This window comes from Trifolium pratense, linkage group LG3 (genome assembly GCF_020283565.1).
Source record: "Trifolium pratense cultivar HEN17-A07 linkage group LG3, ARS_RC_1.1, whole genome shotgun sequence".
Lineage (NCBI taxonomy): Eukaryota > Viridiplantae > Streptophyta > Magnoliopsida > Fabales > Fabaceae > Trifolium > Trifolium pratense.
The window spans coordinates 28,497,550-28,504,902 of NC_060061.1; the positions used below are offsets into that span (position 1 = coordinate 28,497,550).

Consider the following 7,353-nt stretch of genomic DNA (forward strand, 5'->3'; position numbering starts at 1 on the left):
ATCAAACCTCCAAATACACCATCCTCCTCTCACCACACAAATCATCACCATCTCTAAACCATCTTCAATCACCACCTCCAGCCTTCAAATCTCTCATTCCACTACCACAATTATAACAACCTCCTCCAATCTAACAAAAAAAGAATAAAAGAAACACAGCAGAATAAACAAAGGAAGGAGAGAAACAGAACAAAGTGGGAGGACAACGATTTCTGCCGCCGCTGTTTCAGAATTGTTGCCGTAACCATCGCCGTCACCACCGTCGAATCCCACCATCAACCACAACACACCAAAACCACCACCATAGCCAATACTATTATCACAAAATCAATAGTAACAACAACATCATAACATCACAACAGCATCATCATCATCGCTATAAGCCTCACAATAACAACAATCTCAATCTCTGTAACATAAACCTTCCTACCACCATTCACCACCAACAACCAAGCATCAAAAAGACAATAACAAATCAGAAGCAAGAAGAAACAAGAATGGATTGAAAAGGGAGAAAAACAGAACCATCGCCAAAACCATCGCCGCTGTTCCTGAAGCTTCACCGTACACCACCACCGTCGGCGAAGAAAGGCCAGGAGAGAGATAAACGACCGGCGACGACGGTGGCAAGCGCCGGAGCCGCCGCCACCGGTAAGAGCAAGACCGAGAGAGAAAGGGGAGAGTGAAAGAAAACAGGTGAAAATAAAGAAGAAGGTCCGTAACCTCTTCTTTCACTCCTTATTTCTACTATTACTCCTTTTATTATTATTATTATTATTATTATTATTATTATTATTATTATTATTATTATTATTATTATTATTATTATTTTAATCTCTGCCACATGTCATCATCCCGTGAGTCCTGATCAAATCAATCAGGGTCGTCTGATCTTGGTCTAAGGGTAGTAATTGCATCAGACGACCCAAATTTAGTCTGCCTTGTTTAATTTGCTTAATTCAAACCAAAAATAAAAAAGGGTATAAAAATATAAATATCAAACTTTAATTTCAATTCTTTTATTCACGTCAAACATTTTCAATAAATAAACGAATGAAAAAGGAGTGGATTGACGTATGACTACCCCACTTCCCGGTGTTCTGGACTCTTGACGTATGACTCGTAGTCCGGATAATCGTCATTCTCTTAAAAAACAATAAAATCAATTTCAACCCATCAAATATTATTTTCACGCCTGTGTGCGTTCGATTATTTTGTTTTTCGAGCGGATATCATCGTCCAAGTACGAGTCCGTCTTTTCAATTAAACAATTTTTCCGCCCAAGTGCGGCCAAAACATTTTCAATAAGTAAAATCAACCAACCAACAATCATTTTCTACAAAGAACTGCGTGTAGCTTTGATTCCTCCATTGCACTCGGGGATACGTAGGAGCAAGGTTCCACATCTTGTCAAGCACACTAATAAAAAACCAATTTTTTTTCCTCTTGTAAATAACTTTGATAATTAATAAAAAAAAGCAAGCAAATAAATTAAAACACTCTTTTAACCCTAAAATTAACGAGAAGGTTCCCGTTGAGTACAACGGATGTGAGGGGTGCTAATACCTTCCCCTCGCATAATCGATTCCCGAACTCGGAAATGGTTGCGACGACCATTTTTCCACCCGCTTCAATTTGCTCTTGATGACTAACACCTGGAGTACAATCAAGTATCACCGAGAAATACTTAGCTTATTGGATTTTTCTAATGATTTCATTTTTAATTCTAGAAGCAAGCAAAAGTATTAACTCGTTTTGAATTTTATGCCCAAGAAAGTGAACATGAACATTATCATTTGCAATACTTCTAACATGTTCTTGGACAATTGGGTTAAATTCAGCTAACATTTCAATTAAGCCTAAAAAATTCCCATTGCTATTTTGGTACAATCTCTCATTAAAACCACGAAAGGCTAAATTATGTTTAGCAAGAAATTTCACTATTGAAAGAATTCTTCTTAAAACATTTTTCCAGTGTTCTTTTTCTTTCTCAATCAACCTTTGAGTTGTTTTATCAATAGTTTGAAAATTTTGCATTCTTTTACGCAACTCATACCAAGTAGTCATATTGTGAACATGTTCTATGCCTGTCTCATGCTCTCTTAAATCTTTCACCAGCATGTTTCCAAGTGCAAAAACCCTCGTTTGCTAATTGACCTCTACCAATCCCTCTCCTAAAAATTTTACAGCAAAAACAAAATACTTTATCAAGCTTTTTTGAATAAACAAGCCAATCTCTATCGCATTTCTCTCCATTTGGTAAAACTCTAGTATACAAATTATCCGTAAAACATCTAGATGATTTATCTTTAGGACCCTTCACAATAGACAAATCTCTTTTAGGAGATTTTGTTGCTAAAAAAATCAATCATTCTAGACTCAAGAGAATCCCATATTGTCGGATCAAATATGTCTATATCATCAGCATTACCAACATTTTCAACATCTATATTATCATTTTCAGTAGCATTAACATTTTGATTTTCAACGGGAATTTTTGGTTCTCTTATAATAAATTTATTAAGAGCTCCTGCTTAGATTGAGTTAACTCATCAGGTCTTTTCTTTTTCTTTTTCTTAAGTTTCTCACATCCAGAATCAAACTTTCTAATCTTAGGAGGCAATTTAGGAGGCATAGAGGAATAATGAAAATCCATTTTGAACGATAAATAAAAAATTAAGATATAATTACTAAATCAAATTAACATGTACACAAAAAATAAAATTACCAATTAAGAGAATATATACTCTAGAAATATCAACAAAATCTTTTACCGAAAAAAAAAAAATCAATAAAATCCTTATTTAGTATGAAGTTTCAATCAACAACAAAAATTTTAATCCTTAAAGAAGAAGAAAAAGAAATTACCGATTAGTAAAGAGAGGAAGGTTGAGGTTTGATGGTGCGGTGGCTGGGTAGTGGGTTTGCGTGGAGACGTGGAGAGGAGATTGAGATTTGACGGAAACGTGAAAACTGAAAAGTGAAAGCGTACTGAAGACGGAAACAGAAAGCGTGGAGTTGGAGAGAAACTTTTTTTTTTTAGGTAATGGGCTAAGTATATATTGGGCCTATTATTTGAATTGGATAATATCACTACCCAAATTTATGATGTTTTCTCTCTAGGTCTTCCATGTATCTTTTATACCTCGAATATTCTAATTTTGTTCTTGCTTTTTCGGTTCGCAGAAATTGAATTTTTTTTTAGTTCAAATTCAAGGGAAATTCGGTTAACAAAAACTGAATTTTTTTTTCAGGGCAAAAAAAATTCAGTTCGTAGCAACCGAAATTTTTATTGAAAGACAAAAAAGTAAAATTCAGGAGAGGAAAAGAACCATGAGACCTAAAAAGAAAACATCCAAATTTATTTTTTTGAGGCCCCTGATTTTTGGAGACCCTGGGTTGTGCGTCTGCTTGCGCTGACCCAAGGCGACCATGTATAGGTCTGAATTCGATTTGTAAAGAAAAGGTGAGGACACGTACTGCTACATGGTTTCTTATTGTTAGTGGGATTTCTTATTGTGGTTGCAAATTCTATCCTCAGGCTATGCAAGTTGTCTTGATGCTTTACTTTCCAGATACGTTCATCGACATTATAAATCACTTGCATTATGTGGCACCAAAACAAATGCAGTTAATTACACGTCTTATAATCTTACTTTATTGCTCAAAATCCGTGAACTTATTTATCCATTCATTAATTCATGTTATAGCCGTTAGTAATAAATCGCACCGACCTTTTTCCCATAACCAATAGAGTTATAGTGTTATACTACTACTAAACTTCACAATGCCTACATATTTGTTCCTCCACTTATATAGCCTCTGTGTTGCTTGTTGCTCCTTCACCTCCGAAAGAAAAATCTCAATTAATAATAAGGGTCATGCTAACCGGTGCCCCCGGGGCACTGGTTAAGGAAACCAAAAAGGAAATTTTAAAATTAAAAATAACATTATTTACACTTTCGAGACGTTGACTGCACAAACTTCAATGTGATATTACTATATTTGGTTCCTTAAACAGTGCCCCTGGGGCACCGTTTAGCATTAAAATTGAAAATACTAATATATCAATTTTATATTATTATTAAATTATTTTTATATTATAATAATAAAATTTATATCTTTCACGTCAAATTGTACATGTACAAGCCAACTTCTATCTCATTTCTCTCCATTTGGTAAAACTCTAGTATACAAACGTCTAGATGATTTATTTTTAGGACCCTTCACAATAGACAAATCTCTTTTAGGACATTTTGTTGCTAATAAATCAATTATTAAATTATTTTTATATTATAATAAAATTTATGTCTAACATATTAAATTGTTATACGTGAAATTTTTTCATGCTCTTGCAATGTGCGAAAATGCAAACGTGAAATAATATAAAAATAAATTTTTATATTATAATAAAATTTATATCAAATTAATTTTTTTTTGACAAATATCAAATTAATATTTAAAATAGTTGAAATTAAGCCTGATAAGTGAAATAGAGTAACGTTGAGAACAAAGTTGGAAAGGGGGAGGTCCAGCGTGGAAATGATGGAGAAAATGGAAAAGTCACTGGTTCAATGGTGATTGGCGCTGAACTTAGTAGGAAGGACCGCGGTTCGATCCACCGCAACTGCATTTGGGAGGGGATTGAAATTACTTGATGTCAGAATTCGCCCCGAATTCTTGACTACTAGGGCCCCCTTCCCCTAGGAACCAGAGAGTGAAAACTTAAAAAAAACTGGAAAAGTCACGTTGATATTGTTAGATATATGTTGATCAATGTTAAGCCTAGTTAGTTGCAATGCTCATAAGCAAGCTTGTCAAGCCTATGAGCAGACCTGCTGCTAAGACACGCGCGCGCGGCCCAAGTTAACTGTTTAGTGTTGTTAAGTTTGTTGTAACTAACTTGTAACTTGTACATTGGCTATATAAGGCCTTGCTATGATCAATGAAAGACTAGAGGTTCCATTTGCCTTAACAATTGGTATCAGTTTACCTTTTATTCGATCCAGTTCTTTGATTAACCGTAGTTAGTTACAAAGATTCATCGTGTTCTTGCTTGAAGCTTTCATGGCGGAATCAAGCAACTATCTGCAACCATCGATTCCCAAATTTGATGGCCACTATGATCATTGGTCAATGTTAATGGAGAATTTATTGAGATCCAAAGAATATTGGAGTCTCATCGAGGATGGAGTAATCGTGGCTCCTGCAGGAGCATCACAAGATCAAATTCAAGCTGCGAATGAGAGCAAATTGAAAGATCTGAAAGCAAAGAACTACTTGTTTCAAGCAATTGAAAGATCAATTCTTGAAACAATCCTCACTCGAGGCACTGCGAAGGAGATATGGGATTCTATGCGCCAGAAGTATCAAGGATCCACCAAGGTCAAGAGAGCTCAGTTGCAGGCTCTGAGGAAAGAATTTGAGATTCTGAACATGAGAATTGGTGAATCCATTGATGAATATTTTTCAAGAACACTGAGTATTGCAAACAAGATGGCGAGTCATGGTGACACCATCACTCATAGCACAATAGTTGAGAAGATCTTGCGTTCTTTAACTTCAAGATTCAACTATGTGGTTTGTTCTATTGAAGAGTCCAATGACACCACCACAATGACTGTGGATCAATTACAGAGTAGTTTGCTTGTTCAAGAACAAAGAATGAAGCATCAGAGAGATGAACAAGAATAGATTCTGAAAGTTTCTAATGGTGGAAGAGGCTCTGGTGGCAGAGGAGAGAACTCTTATGCAAGAGGTCGTGGTAGAGGCAGAGCTCGTGGTGGAAGAGGACCAAAATTCAACAAAGAATTGGTTGAATGCTACAAATGTCATAAATTAGGTCACTTCCAATCAGAGTGTCCTAACTGGGAGGAAGACAATGCAAATTATGCTGAGTATGTTGAATTTGATGATAAGGGAGAGATCTTACTAATGGCTCAAGAAACAAAGCTTAGTTAGACTCAAGAATCTGATGCAAAGAATGAATTGTGGTTCTTAGACTCTGGATGCAGCAATCACATGGTTGGGAATAAAGATTGGCTCTTTGAATATGACAGCACTTTCAAAGATTCAGTCAAGCTTGGTGATGATTCAAAGATGGCAGTTGAAGGAAAAGGTAACTTGAAATTGAATATTGAAGGTTTTACTCAAGTATTTACAAATGTGTACTATTTGCCTGGCCTAAAGAATAATTTGTTAAGCATAGGCCAATTACAGCAAAAGAACTTAACTGTTATCTTTAAGAATGATACTTGCAAAGTTTTTCATGAGGAAAAAGGGTTGATCATGGCCACACATATGACATTGAATAGAATGTTTGTTATTAAAGCACCAGTTATGGTCCCTCACTGCATGAAAACATCAAATGACAGCAATGTCAATGCCAACTTATGGCATCAGAGATATGGTCACCTCAGCTTTAAAGGTATGAGTGTGTTGGTTCAGAAGGAAATGGTGACTGGTTTGTCAAAGTTGAAGTAACCAAATGAGGAATGCTCCAAATGTAAGAAGGGTAAACAACAGAGAAAGAATGTGCCAAAGAAAAGCTCATGGAGAGCTAGTACCAAATTGGAACTTGTTCATTCAGATATATGTGGGCCTATTAACCCTGAATCCAATGGAAAGAAAAGATATTTCATCACTTTCACAGATGATCTAAGCAGAAGAACATGGATTTACTTCTTGAATGAAAAGTCAGAAGCTCTAGCAATGTTCAAGAAATTCAAAGTAATGGTTGAAAATGAGTCAAAAGAGTCTATTCAGTGCTTAAGAACAGACAGAGGGGGTGAATACACTTCAAATGAGTTCAGTGAATTATGTGATCTTCATGGAATAAAAAGGCAACTCACAGCTGCTTACACTCCTCATCAAAATGGAGTATCTGAAAGGAAGAATAGAACCATAATGAATATGGTTAGGTGCATGATTAGTGAAAGAAATGTACCAAAAACCTTCTGGCCTGAAGCAGTGAATTGGTCTGTGCACATACTTAACAGATGCCCTACTTTTGCAGTGAAATATGTCACACCAGAAGAAGCCTGGAGTGGGATCAAACCATCAGTAAGCCATTTCAAAGTTTTTGGCTGCATTGCTTATGTGCACATACCTGACAATCTGAGGAAAAAGCTAGATGACAAAAGCATAATATGTGTTCACTTAGGTATAAGTGAAGAATCAAAAGCATACAAGCTGTATGATCCTATAAAAAGAAGAATTCTTGTCAGCAAAGATGTAAAGTTTGATGAGAAAAAGCAATGGAACTGGGAGAACAAAGTAACTGAGAAATCAAATTTAAGAAAGCAAGTGATTGACTGTGAAGTTGATGCAGAAACTTGCTCAACAAGTAGCCAT

At 35.7% G+C, this 7,353-nt stretch overlaps 1 long non-coding RNA gene across 2 annotated transcripts; it reads right to left on the reverse strand.

The window, feature by feature from the left end:
• Window positions 1-985: 985 nt before the first annotated feature.
• Window positions 986-3,035, reverse strand: LOC123918990. Of its 2 annotated transcripts, XR_006813003.1 has the most exons (3): window positions 2,869-3,035; window positions 1,567-1,655; window positions 986-1,419 (listed from the first exon to the last, which is right to left on the reverse strand). It is a non-coding gene; the product is annotated as an uncharacterized LOC123918990 (long non-coding RNA). The 2 variants fall into 2 exon arrangements; XR_006813002.1 differs by having other exon boundaries at window positions 986-1,655.
• Between the last annotated feature and the right edge of the window lie 4,318 nt (window positions 3,036-7,353).